Source organism: Podarcis erhardii, assembly GCF_964252035.2.
Source record: "Podarcis erhardii genome assembly, chromosome: W".
Lineage (NCBI taxonomy): Eukaryota > Metazoa > Chordata > Lepidosauria > Squamata > Lacertidae > Podarcis > Podarcis erhardii.
In genome coordinates, this window is record NC_138506.1 from 23,349,658 (window position 1) to 23,370,446 (window position 20,789).

A 20,789-nucleotide genomic window follows, 5' to 3' on the forward strand; every position below is an offset into this window, starting at 1 on the left:
GGGTTTTGGGGGCCTTCCATTCCAGCACCGCCTTCACCTTGCTTGGGTCCATAGCTAGGCCCTTGTCTGACAACTTGTATCCCAGAAACTCAACCTCTCTGGCGTGAAATTGGCATTTTTCCAGCTTGACCCACAACTGGTGCTTCTGCAGTCTCTGTAGTACTTCCCTGACGTCCCTGACGTGTTGCTCCTCATTGTCCGAATAGATCAAGACGTCATCCAAAAAGGCTACACAATTCTTGTACAGCAGGGGCCCCAACACGTGGTGCATGAATCCTTGAAAGCAGGCGGAGCCCGATTGTAATCCAAATGGCATGACTAAGTACTCAAAAGCCCCTAGGGGGGTGAACATGGTAGTTTTCCATTCGTCCCCCTCCCTTATCCTAATCAAATTGTAGGCTCCCCTGAGATCCAGCTTGGTAAAAAATTTCCCCTGTTTCACCCGTGTTAAGATGTCGTCAATCCTGGGCATTGGGAAGGTCACGGGTTCTGACACCAGGTTGAGCCCCCTATAATCCACTACAAGCCTGGGCTGATTAGTGTCTTTTTTGTCCACAAAGAACACCGGACTGCCCCCCACCGCCTTTGATTCCCTTATGAACCCCCTCTTCAGGTTCTTGTCAATAAATTGCCGCAACTCCTGCATCTCCCGGTCAGACATGGCGTACAGCTTACCCACCGGCAGCTGAGCCCCCGGGAGTAAGTTGATTTGGCAGTCAAAGGGCCTATGGGGGGGTAGTTTATCTGCCTTCTTCTCGCTGAAGACTTCCTTTAGGTCCGCATATTGTGGTGGCACCTTCCCTTTTTGTTCCACAGCCATCCCAGCCACCCTGGCCACTGTCATTCTTGGGTTCTCCCCCCCCAGACAGTGTTCCAAGCAATAAGCCGACCCAAAGGTAACTGACCGCTGATACCATGACACTACTGGATCATGGCGTGCTAGCCAGCTCATTCCCAGTATTATTGGGGGTCCTGCCAGTGTGGCCGCATGAAAGGCGATGGTCTCCGTGTGCCTGGAAACCCTCATTCGCATTGGCGGGGTCTGGTGTGTCACTCCCCCCCCCAGATGTTCCCTGCCATCGATGGTGGTTACTTGCAAGGGAAAATCTAGGGGCAGTAGGTGGAGTTGGTGCTCCAGAGTGAAGTCCCTGCTGAAGAAATTACATGAGCTGCCTGAATCCAGCAGCCCCTTAACTTTGACGGGGTGCCCATTTGGGAGTTCTAGCACCACCTCTATGGCTATAGCTGCCTTGGGAGGGTCAGGCTGGGGCACTTCTATTGGTTGCTGGCCTGGCTGTTGCCCCCGCTGGTTGGCAGCCAGGCATTGTCGTTTCCCTGCGCCTGCCCTTCCTCCCCCTTCTCCTCGCAGCCAGCAGCCCCCACCATGCCTTGCCAGGCCTTTCTTTGAGGGCAGACCTTAGCAAAATGCCCTGGTCGTTGGCAGAGGAAACACTTCTTGGTAGTTTTCCAATCCTTCCCCTCCCTTTTGCGACCTTCACTGGAGTTTGAAACCGCGCCATCAATTTCCATTGGCTCCGCCGCTTGGGAAGGCTGTCTCGGTATCTCAGGAATGCGGTAGTCATGGCAACGTTCCCCTCTCCCTTCGCGCTTCTCCTGAGCCCGCGCTTCCTGGCGTACGCCAATAGCAAGCACAGCTTTGGTCAGTTCATCCATAGACTGGGGGCGGGGTGCGCGGGACAACTCGTCCTTTACTGTTGGGGACAGCCCCTCCTCAAACAACATTTGAATCGGTTCAGAGTCTAGATCCCATCCTAGCCGGTGGATTAACATGGCAAATCGTGACCAGTAGTCTCTGACTGACTGGCTCCCCTGCCTGCACCCCATCAGTTCCCGCCGAGTCACACTTTGCTCAACTTCGCTGGAGTACATCTCATTCATTGCCTGGAAGAATTTCTTAAGGTCCTTCAAGGCATCATTTTGCGTCGCCATTAGGGGCCTGTTCCATTCGCGAGCCCCATCCTGCAGATGCCCCACAATGTATGCCACCCTCTCCCCGTCATCAGCAAAGTCATCATGCTGCAGTTCCAAAGCATACTCTATTTCCGTTCGGAAAGCATTGTAGTCCTGGGGCTTCCCACCAAACTTGTGTACCAGCCCCGGTACCTTCCTTGCGATGGGGGTGGGTCTGACCTGTGCATCTTGAGCCCGTCTTTCGTCCAGCCGTGCCGTCAGGATAGCTACATGCTGCTCCAAGTCTCGATTCCTCTCTGCCAGACTCTGCATTGCAGCTGGTTGCTCCGGCTCTCCGGCTCCCCCTGTTCGGCTCATCGTGCTGTCTTTCTGCTGCTCCGCACAAGCAACGTCGGTGACTGTCGGATTGCTGTAATGGTTCTAGGGGGTTGCTCGTGCATAAGTCGTTGCCACACCTGGCTGAGTCACCTGGGTGAACCCATCCGTGGCTGTCTCAATCGCTGGCAGAATCCGTCAGTGGGCGTTTCTTGAACTTCTTCCAGCAAAGAAGTTCTTTGACGCCCAGTCGCCTCCTACTCTCCCTGCGCGGAAGTCTTCTGCGCAGGGAGGGTGTGGGCAGCGGAGGACCCGTGCTCTCCCCCGTGGTCTCCGGTGAGGAGTCCAGGAGCCTTCTCTCCGATTCCCCCATCTGCCCCCCTTCTCCACTGGTGCTACGCTGATTTCCTTCCCCACCAGATGGGCTGCCTCTCTCCCTACATTAGGAAGAACTTCCTGACAGTAAGAGCTGTTCGACAGTGGAATTTGCTGCCAAGGAGTGTGGTGGAGTCTCCTTCTTTGGAGGTCTTTAAGCAGAGGCTTGACAACCATATGTCAGGAGTGCTCTAATGGTGTTTCCTGCTTGGCAGGGGGTTGGACTCGATGGCCCTTGTGGTCTCTTCCAACTCTATGATTCTATGATTCTATGATTCTACTGGGACCCTCTCCGGCATCCCTCTGGAGCCTTCCCTCCGCCTCTGGCTCCGATGGCAGTTCCCTGACATAGCACGTCAAGCAACATTAAGGAGACACAGCCCACCGAGAAGAAAGGTTTGTTTTCCCAAAAATATATACAATGAGCTAAAGAAGATATATGTTTAGATATACGTTTTTGAAAAAGCCAGAGGCATTCTTGTTAGGAATGGTAGGAGAAGATATAGTTAAGAACGATCAGAAACTGTTTTTATATGCAACAACAGCGACGAGGCTACTGCTAGCCCAGGTTTGGAAACAGCAGCAATTACCAACAGTAGAAGAATGGCAACAGAAGGTAATGGAATATGCAGAAATAGCCAAACTAACAGGGGAAAATCGACAACAGGGCGAGGAAACATTTCAAAAAGAATGGGAAAAAATTATGTTGTATATAGGAAAGATAAGATGAAATAGTAAAACCAGTAGAATTGGAAACAAACCTCATAACGGGAAAGATTAAGAACAGTGATGGATAATGAAAATAAGAAGAAGTAAAGTGTATAAGGAAACTAATATAACTAACAGTAGTGGTAAATGAATACAGACGGACAACAAGAATTGTATAAACATGAGGACTTATTTGCTTATGGATACACTATGGACAAATATGGAAAATGGATCACAATATATAAAATGGAAGAAAATAATGCAATAAAATTGCATGTGATATAAAAAACCAGAAGAAGGAAGGAGGGAAGTCAGCTCTGAAGAGCAAGTATAAATGTAAAATGTAATACAATATGTTTATGTGGAGTATCTAATTGAAAAACTAATAAAGATTATTTGGGGGAAAAGAGAGAGAAGAAAGGTTGGGTTTTTTTAAAAAATAATATTTATTAAAGTTTTGAAAGTTACAGAAAAAAAGAGAAAGAATTAAATATAACAAAACCATACAATACAATACAAAGACAAAAATATTACATATACATAACGAAAATAAAACAAAAACAATTAAAAAAACAAAAAACCACATCCAATACTTTCAATGTTATTAACTTTCTTTTACTTGTTTCAGCGACCTCCTCACACCTCCCTTTTTTTGTATTCCACTTCGATTAATTGTTTCAACAAATCCTTTCCATCTTCCTCAATTTTCTGTCCTATCATTTAACTTGACAAATTCTAACATTATTTTTTCCTTTAATCCATTTACAATCTATTGTACTTAATTCTTTATAACATTTCTGCTAAAGCCATGTAACTTCATTCCAACATCTTTCTAACATTCCTTAATTTTACAATATTTCTGTAGATAATCTTTACATTTCTTCCAATCTTCTTCCACCGACTCTTCTCCTTGGTCTCGGATTCTGCCAGTCATTTCCGCCAGTTCCATGAAGTCCATCACCTTCATCTGCCATTCTTCCCGGGTGGGTAAATCTTGTGTCTTCCAGTACTTTGCAATAAGTATTCTTGCTGCTGTTGTAGCATACATAAAGAAAGTTCTATCCTTCTTTGACACCAATTGGCCGACCATGCCCAGGAGAAAGGCCTCTGGTTTCTTCAGAAAAGTATATTTAAATACCTTTTTCATTTCATTGTAGATCATCTCCCAGAATGTCTTAATCCTTGGGCATGTCCACCAAAGGTGAAAGAATGTGCCTTCGGTCTCTTTACATTTCCAACATTTATTATCGGGCAAATGGTAAATTTTTGCAAGCTTGACTGGTGTCATGTACCACCTGTAAATCATTTTCATTATATTCTCTCTTAAGGCATTACATGCCGTAAATTTCATACCTGTGGTCCATAACTGTTCCCAGTCAGCCATCATAATATTATGTCCAACATCTTGTGCCCATTTAATCATAGCTGATTTTACCGTTTCATCCTGAGTGTTCTATTTCAGCAGCAAGTTATACATTCTTGACAAGTTCTTACTTTTGGGATCTAACAGCTCTATTTCCAATTTTGATTTTTCCACCTGGAAGCCAATTTTTTTGTCCAGATTATATGCCTCCATTATTTGATAATAATGGAGCCAATCCCGCACTCTATTTTTTAGTTTTTCAAAACTCTGTAGTTTTAATCTGTCTCCCTCTTGTTCCAGAATTTCCCAATATTTCGGCCATTTGGCCTCCATATCGAGCTTTTTCTGAGCCTTCGCTTCCATTGGTGACAACCACCTTGGGGTTTTATTTTCGAGCAAGTCCTTATATCTTATCGAGACGTTAAACAGTGCTTTTCTGACAATATGGTTTTTAAACGCTTTATGTGCTTTGACCTTATCATACCACAAATATGCATGCCAGCCAAATACGTTGTTAAAACCTTCTAGATCCAGCACGTCAGTGTTTTCAAGAAGCAACCATTCTCTCAGCCAGCAAAAAGCGGCTGATTCATAATAAAGTTTAAGGTCTGGCAGGGCAAATCCACCTCTTTCTTTAGCATCAGTTAGTATCTTAAATTTTATTCGTGGTTTCTTGCCCTGCCAGACAAATCTAGAAATATCTCTCTGCCACTTCTTGAAACAATCCATTTTATCCAAAATTTGCAATGTTTGAAACAGAAACAGCATCCTAGGCAGTACATTCATTTTTATAGCAGCAATTCGGCCTAGCAATGATAGCTTCAGATTGGACCATATTTCTAAGTCCTTTTTCACTTCCATCCAACATTTTTCATAGTTATCCTTAAATAAGTTCACATTCTTGGCAGTCATATTAACCCCTAGGTATTTCACTTTCTTAACCAGTGTTAATCCTGTCTCCTTCTGAAACCACTCTCTCTCAATCACAGTTAGGTTTTTCTCTAACACCTTAGTTTTCATTTTGTTCAGCTTAAAACCTGCTACCTGACCAAATTCTTGAATTAGTTCCAAGTACTCTTTTAGTACTAGACTCTGGCTCCTGTAATGTCAATTCCAAATCATCAGCAAATGCTTTCAATTTGTACTGTTTAGCTCCGACTTGTATACCTTTAACCAATTGGTCCCTCCTAATCATGTTTAAAAGAACCCCCAGGACTGATATAAAAAGCAATGGAGAGATTGGGCAACCTTTTCGTGTTCCTTTCTCTATCTTAAATTCTTCCGTCACTACATTATTCACAATTAATTTAGCCTTTTGTTCTGAGTAAATTGCACTTATACCATTTCCAAACCCTTGACCAACCCCCATCCCTTGTAAGTTTTTCTTCATGAAACTCCAAGAAATATTGTCGAAGGCTTTCTCCGCGTCCACAAATATCAGAACTGCTTTAGTATTAATATTCACTTGTAATTTCTCTAAGATATTAATTATGTTCCTCGTATTGTCAGACAAATGTCTCCCCGGGAGAAAGCCCGCTTGATCTTTATGAATTTCTTCTACCAATACCTTTTTTAGTCTTTTAGCCAAAATATCTGCAAAAATTTTATAATCCACATTAAGCAAAGATATGGGGTGGTAATTCTTAAGCTGCGTCTTCTCAGACTCTGTTTTCAGTATAAGTGTAATATAAGCTTCCTTCCATGACTCTGGTGCCCTTTTCCCTTCCAATATTTCATTACAGACTTCCTTCAATGGTTGTACTAACCATTCTTTCAAGGATCTGTAGTATCTTAAAGTCAAACCATCCGGTCCTGGAGATTTACCCAATTGCATGTTCTGTATGGCCCCTTCCACTTCCTGATCTGTTATTTTATAATTCAACATTAACTTGTTTTCCTGAGAGATTTTCTGTAGTCCATTTATTTTCAGAAATCGATCAATGTCCATTTCTTTCTGCTTCTCCTGTGTGTATAGTTGTTTAAAGTACCTCTGGAAGCACTTTCTGATCTCAACTGGGTTCTGTATATTCTTTCCTTCCACTTCCAAATTCGTAATAGTGTTAAGTTTTTGTCTTTTTTTAAATTGCCAAGCCAACAATTTTCCACACTTATTTGCCGATTCAAATGTCTTTTGTCTCATTTGTTTGATCTTCCATTCTATTTCCTGATTCATCATTTTCATATATTGTACTTGATATAACTTTATCTCTTTCAGGATCTCCTGTGATTTTGGTTTTGCTCTCAGTTTCTTCTCTCCTTCCTTTATTTTCTCCAGGATTTTATCTTTTTTTTCATTCAGGGTTCTCTTCTTAATTGCATTCTGTTGTATCAGAAATCCTCTCATAACCACTTTGCTTGCGTCCCAGATAACTCTTTTTTCAACAGTGGTGTTCTTATTTATCTCGAAATAATCTCTCAAGGTTTTTTGGGCCTTCTTAGTCACTTCTTCATTCCTAAACAAAGTGTCGTTCATTCTCCATCTAAAGGAACCAATTGGTGTTAGTTTCATTTCCATCTTCACAGCATTATGGTCGGAGCAAGTTTTAGGGCAAATTTCCACTTTTCTGATCTTCGGAGCCAGCCCTCTAGTTGCCCAAATTTGGTCAATTCTTGTCCATGTCATTTTGGCCTCAGAGAAGAACGTTCCCTCTCTTCCCAGAGGGTTCTTCATTCTCCAAGTGTCAACTAAATCCATATTGTCAGTCATATCAAAAAAAGTTTTTGGTAGTCTACCATCCTTAGTAACTACCTGTCTCTGTGCCTTATCCATATTTGTAGATACCACTCCATTCATGTCCCCCATCAAAAAAGAAAGGTTGGTTTTAGGGTGGTGGCTTACACATTGCGAAAGAGAGAGAGAGAATCATAGGGTTGGAAGGGTCCCTGAGGATCATCTAGTCCAACCCCCTGCAATGTAGGAATATGCAGCTGCCCCTTTTGGGGATCAAATCTGCAACCTTGGTGTTATCGGCACCAGAAGGAAGGAGAAAGAGGTCTGCATAAAATATGCTTATGTCAATTGATAGCATAAATGCAAATTTAGAAATAATGACTGCAATTTCAACAGAAGTATAATAAATATCATGGAAGGGGGTGGCCTGTGTGCCTGCTCAGTTTGTTGATCAGCAGCTGCAAAAGCTCTGCAAAAGTGCCTTCTGATCATTCTTTATTAGGACTTGGAGTCAGTGGCCCTTCAGAATAGAGGGCTGTCCTTCAAAACAGAGCTCTCTCCTCATGGCTACCCTCATTAGTTTTGATGAATGTTGTTAACTGAGTTTTGTTAAGAGATTGGATTTACATTATTTATGAAAGCCCTAAGGAAGAGTCAAAGACATGAATGTTTTGGGTTAATAAATCTTTCCACCTTAAAAAAACCAAATATTTTTATTACATTGTCAAAACTTAATGAACAAACAACAAACCCATGAAGGTTGAACACAGTTACAAGGAATAATAGAGGTGCATTCAGACATGGTGAAGCTTAGTCAGCAGAGCATGAGACTCTTAATCTCAGGGTTGTGGGTTCAAGCGCATGATGGGCAAAAAATTCCCGCATTGCAGGGGGTTGGACTAGATGATCCTTGTGGTCCCTCTGTTCCAACTCTACAATTCTATGATCATGTCACATGGAAGATTTGAACAGTTTCACTCTAGCAAGTCTCTCTGAAGGTTTCCATGTGTTTGTAGAAGTCTTTGGGGTTAGGGGTGATGTTGGCATTTTGGGAAATATTTTTTTAATGTAAGAGAACAATTAAAACAACAGGTAAAAATTGAAAGATGAAAAAACAAAACAATTTTTAAAAGCTTTTGCAGTATGTTTATGTCAGAATTAAATATTTCTGAATCTTTAACTAGCCCATTGCACAGCTTCTTACAACCTTTTTTGATGAACTGTTGTGGGAGTTGGGTATGTTCAACTTGAAGAGGAGACTGAGAGGGGATATGGTAGCCATAATCAAATATCTGAGGAGCTTTCCCTTATTGGATGGAGCAAGCTTGTTTTCTGCTGCTCCAGAGGGCGGGAGCCAAACCAATAGTTTCAAATGACAAGAAAAGAGATTATTACTAATCACTAGGAAGAACGTTCTGTCAGTAAGAGCCGCTCGGCAGTGGAACGGACCACCTGGGAAAGTGGGGGATTTTCCCTTCATTGCAGGATTTTAAGCAGAGGTTGGATATCAGTTTGTCAGGGATTCTTTCCTTGCGATTCTTGAATGGCAAGGGGTTGAAGTAGATGACCTGGGGGTGGGGGGGAGGTCCTTATAGAACCCTGAAATAGGCATGTAGAATAAGTAAAGTTACCGTACATAAGTCATAGAGTCCAAGTCATAAAAGGGGAAAGGGAGAATAAATGTTGTCTTCTTCGCATAAGGGGTCTCTGGGTTTTATCCTTCCTATGTAGGGTTGTCAGTCTGCATAGAAGAAACATTGGGTGGTTATCTGTAGGATTACTGCCTGGGTCCGGCACATTTCCTCTGCGCATAAATCTTCCAGGCAGCAGCAGAGCGAGCAGCGAGTGCTTTCCGTGTGAGAGAAAGGAAAAGTCCGCACGCTGTTTCTTCTATCTAAACAGCCTTTATTTACATCAGCAGGTAAAACAAACAACTCCACCGGAGGAGTTCGGAGACATTGCGTGTGTCTCTCTCGCTTCCCGGTCAAAAGTGAAAGTGTCTCACACAGACAAAGAAACTGCAGCTTCCATTTATGTAGGAAGCTCCTCCCCAGATGTAGGACATACAGAAGGTTAACCCTATAACTACCACAGTATCCTTTCTCTTTGACAGCATGGAATCAACACATCGTTTTCCTGCTAGCCCAGCAGTCCAGATACAGACATGCCCTGAGTCAATTGGCAGATTTATACACTTAATATACTATTTGCTTGTTATTAATTTCGTAAGATTGATACACTGCTTGATTGTGGTTGTTTTTTAAAGAAGCCCAAAACAAAACCTCAAAGCAGTTTAAAAAAATAGTAAAACAATACAATTATCAATAAGAAGAATTACTGTAACAAGAGTAATTTGAGACTTTGGAAAAGTAAAAATAACAATAGACTCAAACAGATGAGAACTTGCAGCAACTTTCTAAACATCTGGGTAGGCTTGTCCAAACAGGAATGTTTTTAGCAGGTGCCTTAAAAAGTAGACTGGAGGTGCCTGCCTGATATCAATAGGCAGAGAGTTCCAAAGTGTAGGTGCTGCCACACTAAAATACCAATTTCTTACAAGTGTGGAATGCATATTATGTCATGCCTGTAACAGTGCCAGTTCTGCTAATTGAAGGCATTGAGTGGGCATTTATGGGGCAAGGCAAAAACATTTCTGTCCATGACATATGTATTTCAGTGTAGTGCCACCTGTGTCCCTAGAATCCCGCATGCCCTCCCAGTGTTTGGGACCGAGAGAACTTGGCACATGAGAATGAGGGCTCTGTACCCCTCTGAGGCCTCCACTCCACTCTGCCAGATTCCCCATGCAAGCCTTGCACTAGTTAAGTCACATGCAGCATAAACGGTGCTATTCTCCAGGGTGTTATGACCAGCAGTTACAAGCAAAATGGTGATAGAAAGTCTTTGTGCCTATTAAAAAGGATGTTAAACCAGCTGCTCCCTCCCACTATCCTGCCGTTGCTCACACAGCTCTCCAATCCACTGCTGAGGAAGGGCAGCCATGGAATGTGCACAAGAATGGGAGCTTTGTGGGGGCAGGACCTGGGAGAGCACTGGGGAGCCTGGAATTGAATGCGTCTAAGAGAAGATTAGAGAGCAAATCAGGAATGGGGAACCCATAGCATTAGAGGCTGCAACTCCCACCAGCCCTGGCCAGCCTGCAGCTGGAGCCCACCAACATCTGGTATGCACTAGACAGAGAAGCAGCGCTTTGCATGGTGTGCGTGTGAATTGTGGAACTGCAGGAAGAAATGTCTCAAGAGGAGGCTCTGCTGATAAAAGAGCTGTGAATAATGGGGTGAGTGGTCAGGGGAGGAGGGGGGAATACAGTCCCCCGGGGAGTCAAAACTTCACCTCCAGGATGTCATTGGTGCCAGTGTGGTGTGAGAGCCAGTGTGGTGTAGTGATTAAGAGCGGTGGACTTGTAATCTGGTGAACGGGGTTTGTGTCTCTGCTCCTCCACATGCAGCTGCTGGGTGACCTTGGGCTAGTCACACTTCTTTGAAGTCTCTCAGCCCCACTCACCTCACAGAGTGTTTGTTGTGGGGGAGGAAGGGAAAGGAGAATGTTAGCCGCTTGGAGACTCCTTCGGGTAGTGATAAAGTGGGATATCAAATCCAAACTCTTCTTCTTCTTCTTCTTAGCACTGCAGACTTTCTGATGGCGGGGTGGTGGTGGTGGTGCAGGCAGGAATGGACGGAAGCACAAAGACACCCCAGGGGACCTTCCCTCTACCCCAACACCAGCAGCCCAGGAAATGAATTTGTCACTAAGCAACCAATATGTAGCATCCATGTTCCTGGGTGACAGTTCAAGGTTCAAACAGTAACACCATCTGGGGAAGCAGCTTCTCTCTTTCCTCCGTGAGACTACAGACACAGGAGGGGGGGGGGTCAGTCATGATTTTCCTTCTGCACAAAATGTAGAGCAGCACTTGACTGCCCTCAGCAACCCTTTTGGACTGTGGTGCCATTACTGTACCCCTGAGACACCCCACCCACCCAAAAAATCCCTGTGTCCTGGCTTGGTGGCCCCTGTTGGGATACTGCCAGGGAGACGGAGGCATCAGGCAGGCCCCCAGTTGTCTCCGGACAATCACCGGTCTCCCGTGGGACAGCATCAGTCAATTAGCGACACGAGCCTCAGAGACATTCCAAGGCCCATGACACCCTTTCAGCAGAGTCTCCACAACGAAAGGATGCAGAGAGAAGAGCATATTTACAGCTTTATTCAACGTAGTTCAGAACAATGGAAAAACATGACTGCTTGCCTCCGTGTCCAGGAAAACAGCCGGAACAAAAGCTATATACAAAACGGAAGCTCCCAGCAGAAGCTGGACGCAAACAGGCATGTGACACACAAGAACCTGTTCCGTTAAGGTGAAAAGGAACTATCCTAACAGCCCCAACAGCAGTTGATGATTTTGTCAAGATTTTGTGAACTTGCTTCTCCTGCAGGATTTTATTTGGGAACTTTGGGGCTGCAGCTCCCCATTTTACAAGAATTGAAGATACGAACACTCTGGCCTGGAGTTTTTTTGTGTGTTTTACTGCTTTGCTTTGCATCTCCATGCTGGCTGGGATGCAGGGTGCCTCTGAGCATGTGCAGAGTGCTGCAGCCAGTTCCCACCAGAGCAGAGCTGAGATGTTTTTGCACACCAGCCAGAAAGCCTACCCTGCTTGGAGGCTTCTCGCTTGCTGCCCCGCTGAGAAGAGCGCAGAAAAGGGAAAGTGTTGCTTCCGGCTGCACCGCAGGCCATTATCAGCTGAATGCCAGATGTTCAGAGCTGGTGCCAATGTTGTGGCAAATAAATCTTGAGCAGGTTCAAGGCCTTGGCTGGGTGGGCAGGGCTGCCTCTGCTGCTTAGCAGAGCATAGAAGCAGGGCTGCTCCTGGGCAAAGTGGCTACTTCCTTGGGCAGGCCGCTAAGTGGCAGGCTATTTTGGGCAAGAAGGGGCTTTGCAGGGAGGGGGGCATCAACATCCTTGGGTGCTTTCTCCTCTTCCCAAGGACTTGGCTGGTGATGAAGTTATAGTGAAAAAGTCCCCTCTGCTCACAGGGGTTGGGCTCTTCTGTTCATGCCTACTGGGACTAAGGGGGAAAATATTAGGTAGGGGGGCTCAAGCCTGTCCCTGGGAGCCACATCCTCCACCTGGAGAGTGGCTCCTAATGTTCTGAGGAGCTGCTTTTGATTGGTTGCTTGAGTGTTGGTGAGGCATCTAATCATAAGCCTGCATTTTTATCAAAGCTTCTATATATTTCAATCAAGGCTTGTATTTAAAAATGAGCTTAAAAAAAGGATTTTCAAATGTTTCATGCCAGGCAAAAGACCAGCTGCCTAAAAGAACCTTGGCAAGATGTTTTTCCTCCTAAGACAAGAAGGGCCCCATTGATTTATAGTAGAAAAACAATTCTCAAAGTCATAAAAAGGGAGAATTACATATGCTGCCCCAAGGCTGAGAAAACACCATTAGGAATGGGGAAGATAATACCAATGTGCCTCCCAGTAAAATGAGCCAGATCTTCTTTCTAAGGTTAAAAGGCCAGGAGCAATGGGGAGAAACATTTAGCTGGAAAGAGAACATTTTTGGGGGAAGTCTTTTTCTAAAGCTGTTTCTTAAACTAAGAGAGTTAAAAAAGGTTAAAATGTGTTAAATGTTGGAAAGGCAACTGGCTTGGCAGAAGAAGCAGCTTCTTCCTATTTTATTTTGAGGCTGGAGAGGAGGGGGAAAGGGGGAGGTGCAAACTGAAGAGGCTTCTTTTAAAAGCTGTGTTTTATTGAGTTCCTTCCTTTTTACTTTGAAAAGCTTTATTCTTTTAAGAGGCTACCTATGATAAATGTATGAAATATATTAGCTTAAATATATTGGCTTAAATGTAATTATGCAAAGGATTTAAGGAATGCTAGATTCTTATTTCATATGGTTGTAAGAGTTGTATTTATCCTGAAATTAAGTCAGCCACCAGCCCCCCCCCTGCCAGACAGAAGACGCCATCCGGGCAGTCTTGATATATGGTTGTCAGGCATTTGTTTAGAAACATTAAATGAAGGAAATCTTTCAATGTTGATGTGAAACTCAAGATCCTTGACATCTGTTGAACATAAAATGTAAGATTAAACCATTTGTTTTAGAAGGCAATAGGGCAAGAAGGGCAAGAGGTGAGCTGGTAATTAAGATTCCATGTAAGATATATTATTACTTATTTGTCATTTATATATAGCTCTTTGTCTCCCATATAAGGGCAAGGAAATGGGTGTATCTTTTGTGGGTGTATCTTTTGTGATTGGCTCTAGCAAACAGCCAATAGGAATTTCAACCAGGCTGATTGGACAGAGGCAGCCACAGGAGGAGCAAAGGGGGCTGGATTAAGGGAATATAAGTGCTGGCCAGAATGGCAGGAGGCCAGGCCAGAGCTTGGTAACCACGTACCACTGAGCCTCTTATTTATTTGTCTGACAAATAAATTACTATTTTAATTTCTCTATTGCTGCGTTGAATATTTCATTCCAGCTAAGCGTTAACCACAAGCAGGGTGCTACATTTTATGGTGCCCTGTGACTCGGATAAGTGGTCTGCTGGAACGCAGCCCCTTCGCCCTACTGGGCAGGGTACAAGAGAGAGGACAACTGCTTACCCAAAGCGCGCACTGGTAATTTTTTCCAGGGGGAACGCAGAAGACTCGTCTGTCTGATACCCTGCTCACTGGCGGCGACGGACCGGGGGAAACAGGGAACCAACCAAGGGTAAGTGCACAAAGGGATTTTTGGCCCTCCAATTAATTGGGAGGAAGAGAAGTCTTGATCAAACTTCTGCGTCTCAGTAAGGGGAAACTGAGTACGCTAGGTGGTTGGGTACATCAGATGGTGATCTGGTGTAGGGAAAGGGAAAAATTGGGAGGTAGAGTGTGGTGAAGTATCCAGCGCATTGTATGTGTGAGAAAGTACAGAGCAATCTGTAGCTGACCCGAGTGTGGAGTGGGCAGTACTTCGGTTCCTAGTAAGGCGACTTCACTAGGCAAGGAAACCCACGAAGCGCGTCTGTGAGTGACTGAGTGGATACTTCACAGGGCCATACAATGGGAGTTGGGGGTTCAAAGGGGGAAAATACACCTCTTGAGTGTATGTTAAATAATTTTAAGAAAGCCTTCTCAGGGGCATATGGAGTCAAAATGACGCCAGAGCGCTTGAGAACGTTATGTGAACTAGAATGGCCAAAACAAATTACTGGATGGCCATCCCAGGGAACCTTTGATATAAATTTAGTAAGCAAACTTTGGACTGATATCGCCAAAGAAACTGGAGGGTGCCCAGAACAATTTCCATATATAGATTCCTGGCTGAGCACATTAAATAAAAATCCTCCATGGATAAGGGAATGCAAAGTCAAACGATGCAAATTATTGGCTGTAAAAGCCGAAGCTAGGAAAGGAATCTTGCCAAATAAACTCAAACCCATTTTTGAGGGGCCAGAGGAAGAGGTGCTTCCACCTCCACCCTATGCTCCACATCGAAGGGAGCTTAATCCAAACACTCCACCAGTTGTAACCCCAAGGCAAGAAACTGGAATGAATAATGGGAGTGGAGTCACAGAGCTTGATTCCTTGATAGATTATGATAAATATCTTCAGGAGGCATTGGAGTTCTATAATAAAGCCCAAGCAGAAGTGGTTATTCCACCTGTGACTCCTAATAGACCTCCATCTACAGTCTCCTTTAGTGGAACAACTGATTGCCCACCCCAAACCCCTGTGCATCCAAGTCCCAGAGAAATATTACAGAAGTTACAGGGAGACCTTGCTCGGTCAGCAAGCAATACAGCCAGGCGTATAAAGCTGCTAAAAGAACGCCTTGCGACAGATACCATCCCCTATGATTTGAGGCCCCTAGAGCAAAGTGAAGAGAAAGATCACGTAGTAGCCCCTCTTAGAAGAGTATTTGATGCACTTGAGGAGCCTGCACTGGTTAATGGGCAACCCGGACCACGGCCACCTCGAACTTCGACCCTGCAATATATTCCATTCACAACTACAGATCTGATGAATTGGAAAACACACACCCCATCTTTTGCAGAAAAACCTCAGGCTATGATGGACTTGGTGACTTCAATAGTAAATACTCATAGCCCTACTTGGACAGATTGTCGCCAGCTCCTAAATACTCTGTTCACCACTGAGGAAAGGAGAGACATAATTGAAAAGGCACAGATATATTTGCGTGAGCAGGCCAGAGCGGGAAATATTTATAATATTGACCGTCATCTCCAAGATAACTTTCCCTTGGAAGATCCTAATTGGGATCCAAACAATGCAATTCACCTGGCCAGACTCACCACCTACCGCCAGACACTTGTGCAAGGTATCCGCAGGGCATGCCAGAAGCCCACTAATATGTCTAAAGTCTCAGAAGTAGAACAAAAACCAAATGAGAGTCCGGGAGACTTTTTAGAGAGGCTGCAAGAAGCCTATCGTATATGGACTCCTTTTGACCCTGAAGCCCCTGAAAACAGTAGAATGATTACTGCTACATTTGTGGCCCAGTGCGCTTCTGACATTCGTAAGAAAATTCAGAAATCAGAAGGATGGGAAGGGATGCTGATGAGCCAAATTATGGCCATTGCACGCCGAGTTTATCGGAATAGGGATGAGGCTGAGAAGCAAGAGAAGAAGAAGTGGCAGAAGGAAAAGATGGTAATGCTAGCCACAGCAGTGAAGCAAGACCACCGCCCCTTAAATGGAGGGCGAGGGCGAGGAAGGAATCCACCACTGGGAAGGAATCAATGTGCAAATTGCAAGAAGGAGGGTCATTGGAAGCGGGAGTGTCCTGAACCCCTGAGGTTGGAAGAAGTACGCCCAGGCCCAGGCCCAGGCTCCGGCTCCGGCCCAAGAAACCAGGGACGGGGACGGGGAATGATCCGAGATGGAAGATATCAGAGACCAGGACAGGGATGGAGTAGAGACAATTTCATTGGACTGGCAGAAGAGGATTTTACCCAAGACTAGGAACGACCGGACTCCATAAAGTTAGGCTTCCAGGAGCCCACGGTCACGATTCAATTAGGGAGCCATTTAATAGACTTTATGATTGATACTGGGGCTGAATACTCGGTACTCCCAGAACTATTGCAGAAAAAGGCATCTAAAAGTGTAGTCATTAAAAGTGCCACTGGACAGTCAGCCAAGAGGTCTTTCCTCCAACCTTTGGAATGCCAGATTGGGGGACATCGTTTAACCCATCAGTTTTTGTATATACCTGAGTGTCCAATACCTCTCTTAGGTAGAGATATGCTGTCCAAATTGCAGGCCCAAATCACTTTCACTCCTCGAGGTCCAGAAATGAAACTGCCATCAAAAGCAGCAGGAATAATTACCCTCTCAGTACCTAAGGAACAATCATGGCGCCTAATGTCAGCCTTGCAAGTCCAACCCACATTGGATACAGAATTAAACAAGCTCCTCCGAACTCTACAGGTGCCACCAGGAGTATGGGCTGAAAATAGCCCACCAGGAATGGCTAAGAATATAGCTCCAATTGTAGTAACCCTAAAACCTATGGCTACCCCTGTATCTGTAAAGCAATATCCCTTACCCCGGCGAGCAGCGGAGGGCATCCAGAAACATTTGGACCGCCTATTAAAATATGGTCTGCTTAAGCCTTGCCAATCAGAATGGAACACACCCCTTTTGCCTGTTCGAAAACCTGGGACAGATGAATACAGGCCAGTGCAGGACTTGAGGCTCGTAAACCAGGCTATCGAGACCTTGCACCCAAATGTACCAAACCCATATACCTTGCTGAGTTTGATCCCACCAGAAGCAACATTTTTTACTGTATTGGACTTGAAAGATGCATTCTTCTGTTGCCGGCTGGCACCACAGAGCCAACCTATATTTGCCTTCCAGTGGGAAGACCCTTTGACAGGAACAAAAGGCCAGCTAACCTGGACAAGATTGCCCCAAGGATTCAAAAATTCCCCAACTTTATTTGGCACTGCCTTGGCGAGGGATCTAACAAGTTACCCCTCAATACCGGGAGAAAAGGTGGTTCTGCAATATGTGGATGATCTTATACTAGCTGCAAAGGATTTTGATACCTGTAAAGAAGGGACAGAGGAACTGCTCCACTTGCTCTGGGAAGCTGGCTACCGAGTTTCCCAGAAAAAGGCACAGTTATGTTTAGAAAAGGTCAAATATTTGGGCTTTGACATCTCACACCAACAACGAGCATTGAGACCAGAGAGGAAAGAAGCTATTTGCCTTATCAAGGAACCTACCACAAGAAAACAACTTAGGGGATTCCTGGGAACAGCAGGGTTTTGTAGACTATGGATACCTGATTTCAGTAGTCTGGCCAAGCCCTTACATGAAAGCACTCGAGGTGCAGAAAAGGACCCATTCGTATGGGGACCTGAGCAGAAACAAGCCTTTTTAGTTATCAAACAGCGACTTATGGAGGCACCAGCCCTTGGATTGCCTAATTCGGAAAAACCCTTTCAGCTGTATGTACATGAACAGAATGGGATTGCAGCGGCAGTCCTGACCCAGAGATTAGGAAGTTGGAACCGTCCAGTAGCTTATTTGTCTAAACAATTGGACTCAGTAGCAAAAGGATGGCCTCCATGCCTAAGGGCAGTAGCGGCCACTGCGAGCCTTGTCAAAGAAGCTGATAAATTTACCTTTGGCCAGACGATGTATGTGAATGTACCTCATGCTGTTCTGACACTCATGGAATATAAGGGTAGTTATTGGCTAACGAACCCAAGGATGGCTAGATACCAAGGCCTATTGTGTGAAAATCCCAGGATTCATCTACGAGTAGTGAATATGCTCAATCCAGCGACTTTGCTGCCCCTACCAGAGGTAGATGATGAGGAATCACATGATTGTCTCCAAATAATGGATGAAGTTTATTCCAGTAGACCTGATCTGAAAGATGAACCATTAAAAAATCCAGATGTTGTATATTATACTGATGGTAGCAGTTACCTGCATGAAGGTGCCAGACGAGCAGGATATGCTGTGGTCACCAATGAGGAAGTTGTGGAAGCTGAAGCTTTGCCTGCTGGCACCTCAGCACAAAAGGCTGAACTTATAGGTTTAACTAGAGCTCTGCAATTGGCAGCCGGATGTAAGGCAAACATCTATACTGATTCAAAATATGCCTTCTTAACCCTGCATGCACATGGAGCTCTATGGAAAGAAAGAGGTCTAATCGGAGCCCACGGGAAGGCTTTGAAATATGGACCTGAAGTAGAAATCCTGTTAGAAGCAGTATGGGCTCCAGAACAGATTGCTGTAATGCACTGCAAAGGTCATGGACGAGGGAGGGATCCAATAACCAGAGGAAATCATGCTGCTGACAAAGCAGCCCGAGAGGCAGCCCAAAAGCCTGTGGGAGGATTTATAGCAGCCCTCATACCAGAGGTAGTTCCAGAAGAAGTTAAACCTCACTATACCCCAGAAGAGAGGAAGTGGGCTGAACAGGAAGGAGCAGTTGTGAAGGACGGTTGGATGATCCTGCCGGACAATAGGATTTATGTACCTCATCATCTAGCAGGCACAATTGTAAGAAATTATCATGAATCTACTCACCTTGGCGGTACTGCAACTAGAGAGAGTCTCAGTCGGAAGTTGTATATTATTAATCTATCACAATTAGCAACTTGCATTTCACAGAAATGTGTTCTTTGTGCTAAAAACAATCCCAGGCAGGGACCGGTACAACCTCCTGGAATTCAGCATGTGGGATACGTCCCCATGGAAAGCCTAATTGTGGACTTCACAGAGCTGGTCCCTTCTAAGGGATTCAAGTATCTCCTTGTGTTTGTAGATACTCTTACCGGATGGGTTGAAGCTTTTCCCACCCGAACTGAAAAGGCACGAGAGGTAACTAAAAGACTCCTCACTGAATTGATCCCAAGGTTTGGATTACCTAGATGCATTGGAAGTGATAATGGGCCAGCGTTCATTGATCAAGTAGTACAAGATGTATGTCGAGTCCTACAAGTAAAATGGAGACTGCATACAGCATATAGGCCTCAGAGTTCAGGGAAAACTGAAAGAATGAATCGGACTCTGAAAACCCAATTGGCAAAATTAACCCAGGAAACGGGATTGGGATGGGTAGATGTGTTACCCATAACACTGTTTCGTGTTCGGTGTGCACCCACAAAAAGACTTAAGTTGTCACCTTTTGAGCTCCTGTATGGGAGACCGCCCTCCTTTGTTCAGGATATTCCAGCTGACCTTAAACAAATAGGAGATCATGTGACACAGGAACAAGTGCAATCTCTCTCCCGTGTTTTTGTTTCTCTTAACAGGTGGGCCCTCGAGCGCACGCCGTGCAGCATTGCCGAGCCGATTCATCAGTTCCAGGCTGGCGATAGCGTATGGGTGAAAGAGTGGAAACGTGATCCACTTGCACCTAAGTGGCGTGGACCTTACACCGTCTTGCTCTCTACTCCAACAGCGGTGAAGGTAGCTGAGGTGACCCCCTGGATTCATCACTCTCGTTTGAAGAAGTCTGAAGGCAGTTGGACGTGCAAAGGTGACCCCTCTAATCCTTTAAAACTAACTCTCTCCAAAAACCCCTGTATCTAGCCCTACCGGGAACGGGCTAGGTCACGGGCAACATTTGACGACCGGCCTGCTGCAGCCACAACCTGGAAGCTGGCTGACCTGCGCACGCCTGAAGCTTGAGGAGCGTCTGAACCAGCGACTGTGAACGGAAAGATTCTCTAATACAATTGATTGACTGCCCCCCCCTTGTGGAACAATTATCAGAGATATTACTCATTGGGGATCCTCGGGATATATGTTTTGGTCTTGGTGGTTCCCCATTTCTGTCACTGGGGGAATTATATTGGGGCTAATAATTATTTGCTATCACAATAAGGTAATCTTTTGTGGAAGGAATGCATATACTAGACATCAACATGATTTTATTAATCCTGATCCCTTGGGAAGGGGAAGGGTCCTTGAATCTGACCAAATTGGCTAAATATGGATTCAGCCATGACCACAATATGTGGGTAGGTTTAGCTGAAATGGTAGCTAATGTTGCAAATAGGACCAATTGCCTTGTTTGCTCTCTTGGGCCAGATGATTCAGAGGGAGGTATGCCGTTATTACCGATACCATTAGATGCTATTGGTATGGTAAGCGAAATGCCACACCAAACTGAAATACAGAATTTCCCCGGATGGAACTCAACTAAACCATTACGAGTTATACCTGTACAAGGGGAATTCTGTGTACATAAATCATCAGATGCAGCTGATTCTCCCATGATAGGCTCTTCTCATTGTCACTATACTTGGGATTATAAGAAGAATAGTCATACCTGGGCACACGGTACTACCTATCGAACTCGGAATGCCTTGCCCTGTGCACCTCCTTTTATTCATGCATGGAAAGTGGTGTGGAACAT